The 20,156-nt window shown below is 35.5% G+C and overlaps 1 non-coding gene across 1 annotated transcript; it reads right to left on the bottom strand.

Moving 5' to 3' along the window:
* Positions 1–1,225: 1,225 nt before the first annotated feature.
* Positions 1,226–1,312, bottom strand: Trnas-gga. Its single transcript has one exon. It is a non-coding gene; the product is annotated as a tRNA-Ser (tRNA).
* Between the last annotated feature and the right edge of the window lie 18,844 nt (positions 1,313–20,156).

Genomic DNA, 20,156 nt, shown 5'->3' on the forward strand with positions numbered 1-20,156 from the left:
ACGTGCATAGCTGTATGAACATTGAGATATAAAATAATTTATACCAAGAAGAAAGATGTCATCCAAATAGCCTCTTTTCCTGTCATCCCAGTGCTTGACACTGGGATAGCTTTGTTGCATAGCAACTGAAAAAATCTGGTGGCTACTGACAAAATTCATTATAAATAGCTATTTAACTGTTGAAGAAAAAATATGCCACAAAAAATGAGAGTTAGTAACTGCCATGAATATAACAAATTTCTAGAAAAAAGAGGAAATATTTTTCGTTACATCGATAAAGCTATCGAAAATTGGTATGAAAATAGTCCAAAAATGCAGGGCGGCAACTATATTTATAGTGATAAAGTTGTGATTTTAGTGCATATAATCGTTAATCTTTTTAGAATTGGCTTAAGACAAACAGTCGGGTTTATAAAAGGATATTTGCAACAAATAGGAAGAGATTTGGCAGTTATCAGCTATTCGCAAGCTTCAAAAAAAACTTAATATTAAGATCAATGATTGCAGAATTGATAAAAATAATATGGAAGATATCGAAATTGCCATAGATAGCACAAGCATCAGCATTTATAACAACACACAGCAAGGAAAATAGCGCTGATAGAAAATATCGTGGCTATGAACAGACAAGAAAATTGCATATAATGTTGAATATAAACAGCAAAAAAGCCATAGCTGCAAAATACAGTAACGGTCTGATCACTATGGAGCTTGCGATTTACTTAAAGGAGTTAATTTTCAGCATGCCATAAAAGCACTATATGCAGACAGAGCATATGACAGACATAAACTCTATAAATTGTGTGATGAATGCGGCATAAAGACAAAAATTCCTCCAAAAAAACAATGCAGCAGAGCATCCAAAGTATGGTAGAGAGAAATGCTGCAATTAGACTAATAAAGTCATACAGCGAAGATGGAATGAAGAGGTGGAAAAGGCAAACAAACTACGGAAAAAGATCTTATGTAGAAAGTTTTTTCTCGCGACTGAAACAAACATTCGGGTTTAATTTTCGGAACAAATCTGAAATTAATCGTGGGAAGGAACTGCTACTCAAGTGTTATTTGCTTAATCAATTTACTGACATTGGTATGGCTAAATTTGAAATGGCTACATGAATTTATCGTAAATTACCACCGCATAGTTGTAACATTGTACCATATTACAATGTTCGTACAGTTGTGTGCGCGACCGGGGGTTTTATTCTATTCTAGAAGTAACATACGGAAAAGGGGGGATTCGAACCCCCGACATATTTTCATATGTGCACGCTTTCCAAGCGTGTGCTTTAGACCACTCAGCCACCTTTCCATGCTTATTCATAATATTGAAAATTGTACTGCTAAACAATATAAAAACCTGGTATATAGGGTTCACCACGAAAATTCACAGTATTGTTAAACTTGCTTCTGCAAGTTGGAAATGTTTTATCGCAACCTGCGAGTATTGAATATTTATCTCCAGCAAAAATTTGGTATGGAGGCGAAGTAAACAACGTAACTACTTTATTTTTATATTCTTTTACTACACCTTCAAACGCTATTGAGCCAAAGAATTTTACTACTCCGTGCTTATAATATTCATCACTCTCAGTTAAATTCGTGTCTTCAAATCTTCTTTCGTCTATTACTTTAGTGATTGTACTTATTTTACTAAATTTTTTAGTATCGGCTTTACATTTATCATCGCAAAATTGTGCTCTGCATGCAGGAGAGTATAATTCTGCTATGCTTCTCTCAAGCTTTGCTGAAAGCCCTCTAATTTCAACAATAAATCTTCCACTACTTAATGTCACTTTACCAAAAATTCCTGAATGTAGATTCATTGTTCCCTGGGTCAAGTCTTTATAATTCACAAGAAATATCTCAATATTTGCAAAGTCGTACTTTCCTGATAAAACATCTTTTTTTTTGATATCAACACTATTTAATATTCCCTCAATTTCCAAATTATCAGTCTTTAAATTGCTGTTTAATATTATACTACTGGCTGTAAATCCACTTGAAGATTTATAGAGTATATTATCAATATTTAAGTCTTCATCATAGTCAGTGAATCCCATTACTTCTCCACCTGCAAGCGTTAATTTCCAGCACGTAGCAGTGGTAAGTAATTCTCCAGCTAAATGATTTTTTAGTGTGGTTTGCATAGGGTCCTCCTGCTTAATTGATTAAATTTGAAAGTAGCTATACGGCCAGTAGAATAAGGGCAGTGTGTTCTTTTCTCATCATCTAAGTAGCCATAAAGCGTCATTCCGGTGACCATAGGGTGTCATTCCAGTGCTTGACACTGGAATCCAGGAAATTTTGCTTGTAAGTAAGCAAACTGATTTGGTGAGCATAAAAAGTGGCTGATCTTATGCTGAATAAACGCTTTTGATGAAGTTGCATGGAAAGCTGGATCCCAGTGTCTGGGCACTGGGATGACATCCTTCTTGGTGGAGTGTCCTCAAATCACAATGTTCGTACAGTTGTGTGTCACGCACTGGGATGACAGGAGAGAGGACACCATATGTTTATTTGATCGACAAATAAACACTAACAGACAAGAATACACCACAATTAACTGTGGTGTGTACTGGCTGGTTAGAAAGAAAACTTCACACCAGTAAGAAGGAGAATTCCTTGGTTAGAAGGTACATCAGCATCAGACTCATCTTTCAGCTTACCTGTTTCGTTAGTCATAAAATAATGGAGAGCTGCGTAAGGAACAAATTTGTTCTTACTGCATGCAGGAGACAGATCATATTGAACGCCAAGTGCACCATCATGAAGCATATCTTTGTCATTCATTCTGCTGCCAAAATACGTCAAACTTGTGTAGATATTCTCATGTTGATACCCAGCTCCTACAGTCCAATACATGGTATCTATACTATCTTTACCAAATTGAGCTTTCAGCCCTTCCACTCTTTTGCCATCAGTAGCATCTTTACTATCAATTTCCGTATAGGTATCACCAATTAATTTTTTAATACCCTTCGGTTGACCAGATTTGCCCAAGTATGCAAAAGAGGCAGCAAACTTTACGCCTTGATCTTCATTAATCTTATAATCAGCGCTTACACCAAAATTAACACCCATCAGGTCATTATACTCCACAAATTCCTTATAAAGATGCTTATCTTTACTTGGTTGCTTTGGAAAGCCATATTCACCAACTGCAGAAGTTTTAACTTTTATGTTATGTTTATCAAAGTCATATTCATATGATGCACCAGCACTTACTATGTGCTCATAGTCTGGGCCGACATGCTTTATCGTTTCCTTATGTTCTATCTTACCGCCTTTATCTTCTGAAACTGTTTCTTTTACAGTAAACAAACCACTATCATAACGAGGTGAGTAGCTGATACCAAATCTTGCGCCCATATAATTTGGTGAGTAGTAAGCAACTCTAAATGGCAGTGTAGTCATAACGCCTTTGTTATATTTCCCTGCCATACGGAAAGAGAATTTTTCACTTTCACTCGAAAAACTTTCAGTGTAAAGACGTGGTGTTACATAAAATGGAAAGCTAGCAGCGCTTCCTTCTAAGTTCACTTTTCTGAACCAGTCACTATCTGCAGCTCCGTCAACAGTCGCAATTCTTGTTGCATCAAGCCTCATCAGAGCCTCAGGACCAAATTGGTAACCAAGCTTCACGTCACCATATTTTGAGTTAACAAACACATGCGCACTTCTGCCTTTTGCAGCATAAACACCCTGTGAAGCTCCCTTACCTTCGGTCACTGGGACATGAAACTGCACGTCAGCACCATAAAGAAGACCTAAATCTTCATTCTTATTTTCTGCTCTGAGGTGCAATATTGCATCAGCAATCATACCCATATCGTTGCTGTAATCACCAATATTTCCTATTCCTTCATAGAATATTGGATTTGCTCCTTTTGTTATATCTGGAGTGGCATTATAATACTCTGTAGATCTGTTTGGCATAACGTTATAACGTTTATAATCTGCGCCACTTGGTCCAGCTTTGCCATAACCTTGAGCATCAACAACACCACCAAAAGTTATTCTTAAATTACTTTGCCCTTGATTGGTATCGATAATATCAACTCCACCAACTGAAACAACAGGACTTGCCTTACCTTTTTCCTCTGTATTTTTGTTAACAACTTTTATATCCTTCTTTACATCTTTAGCTTCAACTTTAGCATTCTTAGTTTTAGAACGCTTAGTTTTTGAAACTTTACCTTTTTCTATATTAGAATTCTTAGCGTTTAGAGCTTTCGCTTTTGAATCCTCTATAAGCTTTGCTTTTTTCTCATTTGCTAGCCTGATCTCCTCTTTTTTCTTCTGCTCGGCTGCTAATCTTAGCTCCTCTTTTTTCTTAAGCTCTTCAGCTTTTTTTCTTGGATCAGCATTACATATTCTGTCCATCTTTTCTTTCAGTTTTTTATTTGATGTTTTCATAACTTCTGTTTTTCCAGAAGTTTTTGTGCTCTCTTGCTTTTTTATTTCCTTCATACTCTCATCAGGAAAGTCAGCTGCAAAACTGCTGAAAGAACATAAAGTTAATAAAGAAACTAGAGCAGTTCTAGTATACATAGACTTTTTCATGAAGTGCCCCCAAAAAATTTCGAAATCATATCTTAAATGTAAATAGTATAAAAATGTTGAAAATTCAACTTAAAGCAACCTTATAACGAAAATAAAAGTAAAATGCAATACCTTAAAAGCAACTTTCTTAATATGCTCAACGTGTATATTAACCAAAATTTAGTACAGAGGTTCGCTTGTTAGTGCATTATAACTCGACTATTTATTCTATGGAAGTAAAATTTTTCCACCACAAGTTATTTGCCATTCTTCTTTAAATTTCTTTAGGTATTCTTTTTTTTCGCACTCTAAAAGTAGCTCTTCCACACTTTTGTTGTAGCTTTCAGTAGTAATCCTTCCCTGATGATGCATGAACCTTAAGTAAATCAAATAAGTGTTAATTACATCTGTTTCACAATAATCTCGAATCTCTTGTATCTTGCCGCTATCGTATAAGCCCATAACTTGTGACCCATCAACTCCAATCTTACCAGGAAGATTAAATGCTGCACAAACTTCGTTCATTTTTACTCTCGCAGAAGCTCCAAAATCAGAGAGGGATTCAAGCAAATCACAATGCCAATCACTGCTATATCTCTGATTGTAACTATTCCACTTATCGCCAGCTTTATGAAAATATTCTGCTTGAATGCCATGGACCATAGCACGATACTTCAGCACTGGTATATCAAAAGTGCGTCCGTTGAACGAAACTAATCTTGGCTTTTTCTCTGATATGTAGTTAAAAAATCCTTTCACTAGCTCCTTTTCACTGGAATTTAGTGTGCCTCCAGATCTTATTTCTTGCAGTGTGAACACCTCATAACCACTCTGGTAGCTTATATTGCAAAGTAAAAAACTAATAACTACAACAAGGTGAAAAGGCTGACGCAGAAAAGAGTTTTGCCCGTTTGTTATTTCAAGATGATATTTTGTTAATGCATCCCTCTTCTCTTCTACACTACTATCATCACTAATATTGAGTAAATTTTTGCAGGAATTTACATCTGGTATAGTTTCAATATCAAATACCAATAAAGAATTAAGCATTGCCTATATACTCCTCCGGACGGTCGATCCAAGGTCGCACTTTCACAAATAAAAAGAGGTGTACCTTGCACTCAAATAATTTTTCTAGTTCAGCACGCGCTTCGATATTAATTTTTTTAATATTACTGCCATCTTTTCCTAGTACTATTTTTTTATGACTATCTTTCAACACAAATATGATCTGTTTGATGACTAAACTCTTATCTTTTTTTTCCTCAAATTGTTCAGTTATAACAGCTGTAGAGTATGGCAATTCTTCACGCAAGTTCAAGAATAATTTTTCTCTCGTAATTTCTGCTGATAAAAAATTTGTCGAGGAATCGGTTATTTGATCTTCTTCATAAAACCAGGGGCTCACCGATGCAACTTCAGACAAGTAATTCATCAAATCAGAAAGTCCATCATTCTTTAATGCTGATATCATAAAAACCTTTTCAAATTTATAAAGCAAATTCAGATGCTCATGCGCCATCTTTAATTCAGGCCTTTTTACCAAATCAGTTTTATTGATAACCAAAATGCATCTGCCTTTTGTGCGCTGCAGCCGCATAAATATAGTCTTAATTCTTTCTATATTTTTCAAATAATTGCTTACATCAACAAGCAACAAAGTGATGTCACTATCCTTAACTGCCGACCATGCAGATTTGACTAAAGCTTTTTCAAGTTTTGTTTCTGCTGAGAAAATTCCTGGGGAGTCAGTAAAGACAACTTGTGTGTTGTTGCATGTTGCAACACCCCTTATTTGCGTCCTTGTTGTTTGCACTTTAGGGGTGACAATTGCAATTTTCTTGCCTATGATGCTGTTAATTAATGTAGACTTCCCAGCATTTGGTAAGCCAGCTATGGTTACAAATAAGCATTTTTGTTCTTTCACAAAGAAAATTATAAAGAAAACTGAATGCCCGCGTCAAGCTACTTATATGACAAGAAGGATGACAGAACCCTTTTTGGTTAGCATGCAAAAAGGAAAAAAACTTATTCTACAAATTAAAAATACAATATACTCAAAAACTTTTCAGAAAATCCATAGGAGGGTTTGCTAATGAAGGTTCTTGAGTTGACGCCATTGCCTGAACGACTGCTTGATTTAAGGGTAACGTTTTAACCATAAGGTCACTAACTCCTTAATATGTGTGTTCATAATTTGATTTTCCACGAAAGACATAATAGCAATAACCAGTGTAAGTTAAAATGATTGGTAAAAGCGGTATTATAACAATGAGCATTAAAGATAAACTTGGCCCAGAAGCGGCTGCATCCAGAATGGTATATTGAAAAGGTATAATCCATGGGTAGATACTAATTCCTAAACCTAAATATCCCATAAAAAAAATAGCAATACTGAGAAAGAATGGACGGTACTCCCGTTTAGTATTCTGAAGATCAAACCACAGCATGAAAAATAGCCAAGATGTGAGTAATGGAATAGAAAATAAATAATAAAAATTTGGCATGCTAAACCAAAAGTTTTTAATACGTTCATTTAAAAATGGTGTCACTACACTCACTAGTCCCATGAAAATACCTACAAAACCAAGCGTATAAGAAGCAACCTTGCGTGCCCATTCTTGTGTTATATTTTCTGTCTTCATTATGAGCCATGTAGAACCTAAAAGTGCATATCCAAATATCACAGCAATGCCTGTCATTACACTAAAAGCACTTGCCCAATCAAATTGGCCACCAGAAAAGTTGCGTCCGTTTACTTCTACACCATGTATAAATGCACCTAAAATCATGCCTTGGCAAAATGCAGCACCAAGTGACCCAAAATGAAAGGCATAATCCCATAATCGCCTGTATTTTCCTTCTGCCTTAAAACGAAACTCAAAGGATACTCCGCGCACTATAAGGCCAAGCAGCATAATAATGATTGGAATATAAAAAGCAGGCATTAATATTGAATATGCAAGAGGAAAAGCAGCAAACAACCCTCCACCACCTAGTACCAACCATGTTTCGTTTCCATCCCAAAATGGTGCAATTGAGCTTATCATGTGATCACGGCATTTATCTGACGGTGCAAAAGGAAGTAAAATACCAATACCTAAATCAAACCCATCCATTAAAATATACAGTAAAACAGCTATGGCAATTAGTAATCCCCAGATTAGGGGTAAATTAATTAAGGAAGAAAAATCAAACATGATTGTTGTCCTTTCCAGATGTACCAGCATCAATCACTGAAGCTCCAATACCGTGTTTATAAAATTGCTCTTCTTCTTTAATGACAGGAATTCCTTTGTATATAAGTTTCAGAATATAGTAACTACCTGCTCCAAATATAAGGGTATACATAACGATAAATGCAATCAAAGACCATGCAACCTGAGGACCGGTAATCGCAGATGAAAATGATTCAATTGTGCGCATAATTCCATATACAGTGTAAGGTTGACGGCCAATTTCAGTAGTAAACCAACCTGCAAGTAACGCTATGAACCCAGACGGCATCATTGATATCCACCATCCATGTAAGAAACAACTTTGGAATAATTTGCCACGAAGATACTGTATAACACTTACTGACCCAATTATGATCATTAAAATTCCAACTCCAACCATTATACGGAAGGACCAGAATACCCATACTACAGGTGGTCTATCTTCTTTTTTCCATTCCTTTAATCCTTTTACTTCTCCTAAAAAATCATGTGTTAAGATCAAGCTGGCAAGATTAGGAATTTTTATCTCGTAGTGATTAATTTCATTTTGCTGATCCGGATAAGCAAATAAAAGTAAGCCAGCCCCTTTTTCGGTTTCCCATATACCTTCCATTGCAGCAATCTTAGCAGGTTGATGCTTTAGTGTATTTAATCCATGCCTATCTCCCATGAACAGCTGAAATGGTGCAGCTAAAGCTACCATAATGGTTGCCATACCAAGCATAATTCTTGCTTGAGGAGCATGTCGTTTTCTCCAAAGATAAAATGCTCCTACACCACCAACCACAAAAGCTGTTGTAAGATAGGCTGCTGTTACCATATGAATAAAGCGATAAGGGAAAGAAGGATTAAAAATAATCTCTAACCAATTGGTTGGATATAGGAGACCATTCTCACCAATCGTGAATCCAGCGGGTGTTTGCATCCAACTGTTGGCCGCAATAATCCAAAAAGCTGAAATAAGCGTTCCCACTGCAACAATACAAGTAGAAGCAAAGTGCATACGAGAACTTACTCTATTCCATCCAAATAGCATAATACTCAAAAAAGATGCCTCCAGAAAAAAGGCTGTTAAAACCTCAAAGGAAAATAGAGGGCCGAGAACATTGGCTATGCGGTCAGAAAAAATCGACCAATTGGTACCAAGTTGATATGACATTACAACTCCAGATACCACTCCCATGCCAAAAGCAACGGCAAAAATCTTGATCCAGAATTTATAAACATCACGGAAACGTGTATCACCAGTCTTAAGCCAACACCATTCCAAAAAGGCTAGAAAACTTGCAAGCCCGATCGTGAAAGCAGGAAATATAATGTGAAAGCCTATTGTGAAGGCAAACTGAATTCGAGCTAATAATAAAGGATCAAATTTAAACATTTTACCTAATACCCATGTATTACAAATAATAGCCAAATCTGCCTATAATTCAATCCATTTTTTCACAAAATTGACCTTATCCAGAAAAAGTAGAGAGAAAGTTAAGACGTTTTTGTCATGAGAATAAATTGTGCAGGAATACAACTGTTCTCCCTTGTCATACCGTCACGGTATCTCTAGATCCCGCTAACACGTAGCGGAATGACGATTGTCAGGCCAGCGCCCCTATGATGTCATCCCAGTGCTCCTTTTTTTGTCATCCCAGTGTCAGCTACTCGGATGACACCTTCCGTATAAACATTAAGAAATTTACCAAGCGGAGAAAAAGGCAAAAGAAGCCCCGTGGTTGGCTAATTACTTACATTATACTTTCAAGTATGGCGTTTTTTTATTCTAAACGTTTAATAACCGCGATTCAGCTACTTTTAAACCGCAACTAATCTAAATTATAAACGTTAAGAAATTTACTAAACAGAAAAAAAGGCAAAAGAAACCCTAGGGTAGCTAGTTATTCACTATCCATTTTTTAAGTTGGCGTTTTTTTATGTTTTAAACGCTTTATAAGCGCGTTTCAGCTTATGTAGGTAGAAATTTTATAAGACATAAGGTGCACATAGTGCAAAAAATTAAACATGAGACGCCAGATACGTGAGTTTTTTTGTCATTTAATCTGTACAGAGAAGATAAATAAATAGCTTCAGTTTCATGATAATGGGGTTGGCGGAGTTTGTCAAGGAAGTTTTTGTATTTAATCCGTTTCTATGGCTTATATAATAATTATTATTGTAGTATAATTTAGAATAATGCAATAGATACCTAAATGTTTTAGCTATTAATTATATGTTGCACAAAAGCATATATTGCCCTACCATCCAAGTAGGTTAGAAATAAAGAGGTTTTTATGAGTTTTACTTTACCTGAATTACCATACGATAAAACAGCTTTGGAGCCTTATATATCTGCAAAAACCTTAGATTTTCATTATGATAAGCACCATAAAGGATATTTAAATAAACTCAACGAGCTAGTTGAAAATACAGATTATCAACATGTAAAAATTGAGGAATTAATAACAGAAGTTCATGGTAATAGCAGCAACTTGCCTATATTTAATAACGCAGCACAAGTTTGGAACCACACTTTTTATTGGAACTCAATGAAAAAAAATGGTGGTGGTAAGCCTAAAGATAGTAGTCTTTTAGCAAAAAAAATTCAGGACGATATCGGTGGCTTTGATAAATTTTATGAAGAATTCTCCAACCATGGAGTAAGCCAGTTTGGCAGTGGATGGGTATGGTTAGTGCTCGAAAAAGGTAGGTTAGGAAAGCTCAAAATCACCAAGACTCCAAATGCAGATTTGCCAATAATTTATGGCCAAGTGCCACTACTCACTATGGATGTGTGGGAGCACGCCTATTATTTAGATTGTCAAAACCGTAGAATTGACTACATAAAAGTTTTCCTTGATCATTTAATTAATTGGGATTTTGCAGAAGAGAATTTAAAAAAGAACACATAAGATGAATGTACCCCGGGTAACAAAATTAGATAATGGTCTGCGCATAATAACTGAGCAGGTGCGTGATATTGATTCCGTAGCTTTAAGCATACGAGTTGGTGTTGGCAGTAGAGCAGAAAGTGCAAAGCAAAATGGAATATCCCATTTTTTAGAACACATGGCTTTCAAAGGGACGAAGACAAGAACTGCCTTTGAAATTGCAAAAGCTTTTGATGACATAGGTGGGGTTTTCAACGCCAGCACTGGTAGGGAAAGCACCACCTATTATGCAAAAGTCCTCAAGAAAGACATCAAAACTGGTATTGATATACTAATAGATATATTGATGAATTCAACATTTCCAGAAGATGAATTGGAGCGTGAGAAGGGCGTTGTAATACAAGAGATTTTTCAAACTAATGATTCACCAAGTGACATTGTTTTCGATAAATATTTTGAGGCAGCTTATAAAGATCAACCTTTCGGCAGGTCAATCTTAGGCACGCAAGATACTGTAAAATCTTTTACTCGAGGAGATCTAGATAATTACATAAATGAGCATTACTTTGGCGAGAATATGCTATTTGCCGTTGCAGGAAATGTTGAACATGAAGAAGTTGTTGCATTAACCAAAGATTTTTTCTCAAAGATTCATTCTAAAAAGCTGAAAAAAAGCCAAAATGCGACGAGCCACACTGGTGGTGAGTATTTAGAACATCGTAAATTAGATCAGGTGCACTTGCTAATTGGTCTACCTAGTGTTTCTCGCCATGACGATAAATATCACACGTTTCAAGTGCTTGATTCTATATTAGGGAGCGGAATGTCATCACGTTTATTCCAGGAAGTAAGGGAAAAGCAGGGATTAGCTTATTCTGTTTATTCATTTAATTCCAGCTATACTGATACAGGAATGTTTTCCATTTTTGCTGGTACAGACAGTAGTAACTTAGATAAGCTTTTAAAATCTATAACGACAGAGTTGAAGAAGTTGTCTACAGATGATTTGAGGGAAGAAGAAGTAAATAGAGTGAAAGAGCGAGTAAAATCCCAAATTTTAATGTCACGCGAAAGTGTGAGCTCACGTGCTGAAACATTGGGGCACTACTACGGTAACTATAATAGGTACATCAGTAAAAATGAATTAATAGAAAAAATTAGTGCAGTTACCACTGCTAACGTAAAAAAAGCAGCAGAAGAATTATTATCTCAGCATGAAAAAGCCACTCTAGCTGCAATTGGAGAAATTAAGTCACTGCCAAGTTACGATAAAGTGGTTTCTATGCTTAAAGCTTAGTGTATTCTGTTATATTGATTTGGCTGCTTTACAATAGATCTTCATAATTTATAGCTAAAGTGACTTAAGTTTACCGATAATTTGAAAAACAAAAATTCGTCATTCCGCTACTTGTTAGCGCCGCGGCGGTATGACGTAGGAAAACCTTTCTTGGGTTAGCTATAGCACAGTGATTAAAGAAGCGTAAAGTTGAAACAATGTGCTATGAACCACACATATAAGCAATTATATGTATTAAGCAAGAGCCTGACATTAGTTTTAATTCTTCTGTCAGTTAACTCTTGTCTTTTATACATGAATCACTTACCTATTTTAATCCCACCTGCATTTCGGCTTTGCGTAACTTTTTCCGTATAATTTTTAGGAGGTACTGGTGGTGCAAGTGGTTTTTTGCTTACAGGGTTTGAGTCTATACCTTTCTTTTGCCGATGATAGTTCCGTGCTTCTTGAACGGTCTGATGTGTAGGCTCTCCACCATTATAGTTTCCTCTCACAGAGTTCGAGTTTATGTCTTTCTTTTGCGGAGGATAGTTCAATGCCTCTTTACGAGTCTGGAATATAGGCTCTCCATCATTATAGTTTGAGTTTATATTTTCCTTTTGCGAACCAGCGTTCAATAATTTCGATATCTCTCGCCCTAGCTGATCACCTTTATAATTATTGTTAAGATCTTTGATTTTCTCCTCACCCAATTCCATTATTCGAATTAGAGAGGTATCAATAAAATCCGTTTTTATTTTGTCAATATCTATCAATTTATTACCATAAATCGTAATTTCACTTTTACCTTTTTCACTATTCACATCATAGCCTTGCTCTTTAACTCCTGTTATTACTTCCTTCTTTAGTAATCTATGAATAGTATTTATTATTTTTTGACCACAATCTTGAAAAAAATCTCTGATTGTATCAAATGCCTTTGATAAGGAGATGGTTTCAGTATGTGCGTATTTTTTACCTAGTGGTGGCTCTTCAGCATTCTGGTGTATAGATTCTATTTGCTGAGGGTCAAGCATCATTGCATGACGTTTTGAGCGTGTTGGGTTTGCTTGTGTTTCAGATGACAACATGCCCTTAATATCTTGTTTTTTATTCTCACCATCAGCAACCATACCATCACTTGATTTCCTTTTTTTAGGAAGTAATTGTGGTGGCTCCTCATTATTCTGGGATACTGCATTTAAATTCTTAAGTTTAGGAGGTAATTGTGGTGACTCTTCTTTCCTAGGACTGATAAACTCTTGTACTCTTTCTAGATAACCAACATTTTTGTCCTCTTTAGGCACTCGCGCACCTTCAAATTTAATGTTTTTTATATCTTCAACACTCAGCCCATTTTCTTTAAGCCATCCCCCTCTTTTGCTCATTGATGCAACAAACTCATTAATCTTTTGAATATTTTTTACATCATCATCAACTAGCATGACAGTTTTTGGCAACTCACCGTGTTTATTCTTATACTTCACAATTGCCTCACAGATGTGCAAATTCTTTCCGACTTGACTTTGTTGTTCTCTAACATCTAACTCTTGCAACTGATTATCATAATCTCCTGGAAACCCACCAAATACAGAAATGCTACCTGTTTGTTCTTCAAATAAACCCAAGTGATCCTTTACAACCTCTTTTACAGCATCCGGATATTTTGTATATGATGCAATATTAACTTCTATTCCACTTGAAAGTGCAGATTGCAGTACAGATTTTAACCCCTCTTTATTTTTTATTCCGTCTGTATTTTCTAGAAAATTTTTTATGTCGTTATCAGTTGCTGCATTATTTTGAGTAGAATTAAAGTCACTTTTGCTTAACCTAGAAAGAGCATTGTGCATGTGTCCATTAGTGATAGTGTTATCAAAGTCAAATATTAATAGGGTATTATTTCCTTTAGCCATATCTTCACCTCTAATCCTTACAAATCATATGGGTAGAGACTAACATTAATAGATTAATTATTTATTATAGCACTTCTGAAGGAAAAATAATAAAAGGAAGAGTTAACAGAATAGACTTCTTGCATAACCCAAACTAAGTAGAAAAAAGGTATAGCTATACCGCCGCGGTATCTCTAGATCCCGCTGGGATGACGGTTGTCATTTAACTATAAATATTTAAGAAATTTACCAAATAAAAAAAAGGCAAAAGAAGCCCCGTGGTTAGCTAATTACTTACATTATACTTTCAAGTATGGCGTTTTTTTATTCTAAACACTTAATAACCGCGATTCAGTTGCTTTTAAACCGCAACTAATCTAAATTATAAACGTTAAGAAATTTACTAAACAGAAAAAAAGGCAAAAGAAACCCTAGGGTAGCTAGTTATTCACTATCCATTTTTTAAGTTGGCGTTTTTTTATGTTTGAAACGCTTTATAAGCGCGTTTCAGCTTATGTAGGTAGAAGTTTGATAAAGACATAAGGTGCACATAGTGCAAAAAATTAAACATGAGACGCCAGATACGTGAGTTTTTTTGTCATTTAATCTGTACAGAGAAGATAAATAAATAGCTTCAGTTTCATGATAAGGGGGCTGGCGGAGTTTGTCAAGTAAGTTTTTTCGTTTCTATTTCCAATAAAAGTTCGTTATATGGTTATGCAAGAAGTCTAATGAAGAAAAGACTTAAAGAGAGGCCAAATCAAAGTGCAATGGTATTTCACTAATCCAATTATTTTTCTCCTGATCTAGCCTATCATCTAATATTGCCTGCCTTATTGATGCCATTAACTTATTCATAAAGAAAATATTATGAATGGTAACGAGCGTGTAAGCCAGGAGCTCTTTAGCTTTCAGTAAATGGTGTATATAAGCTCTTGAATGTTTTCTGCAGGTAAAACATAAACAGTCACTTTCAATTGGGTTATCGTCCAGCTCGAATTGTTGATTTCGCAAATTGATATGCTCTTTGCACTTTGAAGAAATAGAATCTCTATTTTTTACTTTAATAAGCGCACCACCATGCCTTGCCAAACGAGTTGGATGCACACAATCAAACGTGTCAATTCCAAGACTTACTCCATGAAAGATGTCCACAATCCCACCGATACCAAGCAAATGAGTAGGCCTGTCTTTTTTCAAGTGGTCCATAGTGAAAGAAACTACATCGTACATCTGCTCTTTACTTTGACCAAGTGATCCACCTATTGCTTGGCCGAAAAATGGTAAATTGTTGATAAAATCACAACTTTCTCTACGCAGATCGTGATATATTCCGCCTTGACTAATTCCATACAGTGCCTGCTTGCCATTATTGTTTTTTTCAAATTCATTTAAAGAACGTTCAGCCCATCTGTGGCTCATGAGCATTGATTTTGCTGTGTATTCTTTGCTTACGTGAAATGGAGTGCATTCATCTAAAACTAGGATTAAATCTGCACCTAATTTTTGTTGAATTTGTATAGACTTTTCAGGAGTTAAGCAATAAGTTTTGCCATTGATGTAAGAACGAAAAATTGCCCCATCCTCATTAATTTTGATCAAAGTTTTTTGTTTTTTTCTTATTCCTTTTATCTCTTCCGAAACTGATCCGTGGCCTAAGCTAAATATCTGATATCCACCTGAGTCAGTTAGCATTGGCCCATTCCATCCCATCATCTTGTGCAAACCACCAAGTTTTGCAACAGTATTCTCTCCTGGTTGAAGCATTAGGTGATAGGTGTTGGAAAGTATTATCTGAGTACCTTCTTCTCTGATTCTCTCGATATCTGCAGCTTTAATAGCAGCTTTGGTTGCACAAAATATAAATGCTGGTGTTTCTATGTTTCCATTTGGAGTTTTAATAATGCCAACTCTTGCAGAACCTGATTGCTTGATTATCTTGAATGCAAATTCTTCTTTCATCTATTTGCCTGAAAGTTCTGCTATGATGTTTTCTACTTTCTCAGGAGTAAGATTTTCATAGAAGTCATTATTAATCTGCACAACGGGAGCATTAATGCATGCACCTAGGCATTCAACTTCTTTTAAAGTGAACAAATTATCTTTAGTAGTCTCACCGATATTGATTCCAAGTTTTTTTTTAAAGGTATTTAAAACTTCTTCACTATTGCACAACCAGCAAGGAGTTGTTCTACAAATTTGTATTAGATATTTGCCTACTGGTTTTAAATTATACATGGTGTAAAAATTTGCCACTTCATATACACGAATATGTGGAATATGCAGCATATCAGCAACATAACGCATAGCAGATTCAGAAACCCATCCGCATTGCTCTTGAACCAGATATAGTAAAGGCATAACAGCACTACCTTCTCTACCTTTGGGATACATCTCTATAAACTTTCCCGCTTTCTTGAGGTTTTCTGATGTAAAACTAAACTGCTCTTCTTTTTCTATCATTCATGAGACTCGTGTAAACTTTAACAGATTATACCTGTAGAACCAATGATTGCAATTGTTGGTTTTTTGAGAAATAGCATAAAGCTTCTTAGCCCTCTTCAAGCTTATATTTACCTTTTAGTATAAAATATTATATTAATTTTTTAATTTTAGTTAAAATTTTCATTGACATTAACACACAGGAGTAATCATAATAGCATTTTATTAATATTTTAAATAAAATTATGTCTATATTAAGAAGATTGCTCGGGATCAACTCAAATACACCGGAAATTAAAGAAGCGATAGGTTTTAATCCAACAAACGTAGAATTAATTGAGGGGAATGGAGTTGCTTACGGACTCAGCTATCAAGATAATGGTAATGGGAGCAGTAAAGTAAAATTACTTATTAGTCCATTATATCAATCAAAAACATACGAATGTGGTACAAATATCAGCGTAGCAAATGAATTCAAAGATCAATTATCTCTCACATTAATAGAAGATTCAGCTGAAATAGATAAAGTTGGAGTTATCTTTCCTGAAGAAGGAATTAGCGAAGAAGGAGAAAAATGCGTTAAAGGCTTATCTTTTAACACTTACGGAATTAAACAATCAGTTAATACTCCTTCAGTTGAACATTTAGATAAAAGAAAATTACAAAAGAATATTGATAATAATAGTCTTGCAAATGTGGGCAATAGTTACTTTCAACCAAGAGCAGTGAAAGTTGGTAATGGTGACGTAATTGTAATCGCCCATAACTTAAAGGATCAAACTTTAGTTTCTTGGTACTTAAAGTCAAGCGAGAGCGGAAAATTTAAGGTATTGACTGGAGAAAAAGGTGTTACAGAAAGAAAATTGTTCAATTTTGATAATCAGGGGCAATTGGCATTAAATGGAAACACGATGCTTTATTCGCAAGTGAGCAAAAGGATTACTAAGGAAAATCAAGAGGTGAGAAAAACACGTATTTTTAAATTTGATATGGCTAAAGTGATTCAGGGTCTGAAGGATGGAGTTAATGGCTTTTTACTTGGTAATCGAAAAGGTCAAATAGATAATAAAGCACTATCTCTTTCTAGAGAACATGAAATAAGCTTTTTGCAGTATGTTGAACAAACGGAAGGAAATGATCTAGTTGCTTTTCTTGAAAATGACCAATCAGCTAATGAGCAGAGGTTACATATAGCAACTCCACTTAAAAATGGATCAGTGTCAGATTTTCCTATCTATCAATTTACAGATCCTATAGAGCAATTATATATTAAAGGCAACGGTCAGGGTGGTTTTATCGTAACTGCGGTAAGTGGAGAAAATATTGTAACTTTTAATCAAAACGGCTCTGGAAAATCTTCTGAAGCAACAATAATACCGGCAAATAGCATCAAAACTCTCAGTGATTTTGTTAATATCATTAACGGTCGATTAACGCCAGATATTATTTCTAGTAGTACCGTGGCTCCTATAACTGTTGCAGAAACGGTTGTGACTTCTAAGAAAACGCCGACTGCTGCAATTACTAGCACAGCAGAAACCGACGCTGTGAAGACTACTAAATTGACAACGGAAGCCGTTGCACCTACTTCTACAATAAGTAAACCTTCAACGGAGTCAACGACAGTAGCAAAAACAACTACTACTTCACAAGCGACCACGGTTGCTACAACGTCAACTAGTGTGCCGATAGTAACTTCAGGGACTGAGACAAGTACTGTAAAACCTACAGCAGCGACTGGTGCGTCGACTTCTACGATGAGTAAACCTTCAACAGAGTCAACGACTCAAACAAGTACAGTAACAGTGAAACCAACAACAGAAGCCGTTGCACCTACTTCTACAACGAATAAACCTTCAACAGAGTCAACGACTCAAACAAGCACAGTAACAGTGGAACCAACTGCGCCAACAACAAGCTCAGAGAAAACTACACAAACAGTATTTAGTATACCAAGTACTAGAACAAAAGAGTCAACAACTCCTATATTCACCACGACTTTACTTCCTCAGTCTACTTCTTCACCACAACCTACTCAACTTGCTATAGGGTCTAATAAGGCAGGAATGATAGGGGGATCTTTGGTTGGAGCAATAGGTATTGTTGGAATTATAGGATTCATAGCATATAGATATGTTAAGGGTCGTAATGCTGCTCCTGTATTAGAACTAACTGATTTGGGTTATAGAAGGCGATCATCTTCAAGTAGCGATGAAGAAATTTTTACCACTGGTAACAGAATGCGAACTATATATCAATCTGAAACAGTGCTAAATAGTATATCAGTAGAAAGTAGTAGTCGATCAAGAAGTAGCTCATCGTCTTCAAGCGGTGGACCAGGCTCTTGACTAACTGAAGCGGAGTCTAAAAGTGAAAAAAGCTTATCTTGGGATAGTGATGATGTGCCGGAATATCACCTTTAGCTATTTGTCTAAATGTTTTTAATATGTAGACTGTTAGGAAATTGTCTTTTGCTTTTGTGATTTTCATGTTAAAGTATAATTCCTAGGTGAAATAAGTAGCTGCTGTTGTGTGATAAACATAGCAGAGGAAAGTCCGGGCTCCAAGGAAAAATAGTGACGGGTAATGCCCGCCGGAGGTAACTCCAGATATAGGGCTACAGAAAATTACCGCCTAAAATATTTTTAGGTAAGGGTGAAAAGGTGTGGTAAGAGCACACCATGGCAATGGCAACATTGGTAGTCGAGTAACCAACACTAGGAGCAAGATTAAATAGAAGTAGATTTTATGTTTTCCTCATATCTACTCGGGTAAATCGCATGCGGTAAATGGTAACATTTACTCCAGATAAATAGCTACATAAACAGAACTCGGCTTATATTTCACCTAGGCGTTCACATGATACGTGCGATATAAGCCATGCTATATTTAAATGTGTAGGCATTTCATGCGTTGTCCTTCACTTGTTCTGCTTGATAGCCATCACTACTTTCGCCTACATTAACATTAGAATATTCATCATCATCAATATACTCTTTCAGAACATACCCTCTGCCCCAAACGGTTTCTATGTGGCTTTTTCCATCATTTGCACTTTCAAGTTTCTTACGTAATTTGCACATAAAAACATCAACTATCTTGTTATCTGAAGGTTCATCTAAGCCATTGTAAAGATGATTTAAGAACATTTCTTTTGTTAATACTGTTCCTTTACGCAGTGCTAGCAATTCTATCATAGAATACTCTTTATTAGTAAGGTGAACCGTTTTACCTTTCACCTCAACAATCCTGTGATCAAAATTGATATTTATATTACCAATCTTTATCACCGATTCAGGATGGCCTTTAGTACGACGCACTATGGCCTTAATTCGAGCTAATAACTCACTTTTATGAAATGGTTTGGTTAAGTAATCATCGGCACCATACCCGAGTCCTTTAGCTTTGTGATTGACAGCGGATATACATGAAAGTATTAAGACAGGAACTTTGATTTTTGCACTTCTTAGTCTTAGCAATATATCATATCCGTCAATATCACCAGGCAAGTGTATATCTAAAATAACTAGGTCATAGTAATCTCCGTTTGAGGAAACCATATTATTGTTATAATCTTGTGCAGAAGTAACAACGTCACAGAAATGTCCATCAGAAGTTAAGGCGTTAACCACAGTCTTTGCACTTACTTGATCATCTTCAATTAATAATATACGCATATTTTACACCCCATAAATAATTTATAATTTTAGTAATATATATAACTAAGGAAAGTAATAAATCAAATTTTTATTAACAAATGATCAAAATTACACTTATTAATTAATAGTAAATATATTGTTCCAAAGTTATATAAATAGATCTAAAATATAATAGACATACCATGATAGTAATAATATTTTTAGTAAATATTGAATTAAAGTTACTATTATTAAAAGAATAC

This window comes from Drosophila ananassae (assembly GCF_017639315.1).
Source record: "Drosophila ananassae strain 14024-0371.13 chromosome 4 unlocalized genomic scaffold, ASM1763931v2 tig00000241, whole genome shotgun sequence".
In the NCBI taxonomy this organism is placed as follows: domain Eukaryota; kingdom Metazoa; phylum Arthropoda; class Insecta; order Diptera; family Drosophilidae; genus Drosophila; species Drosophila ananassae.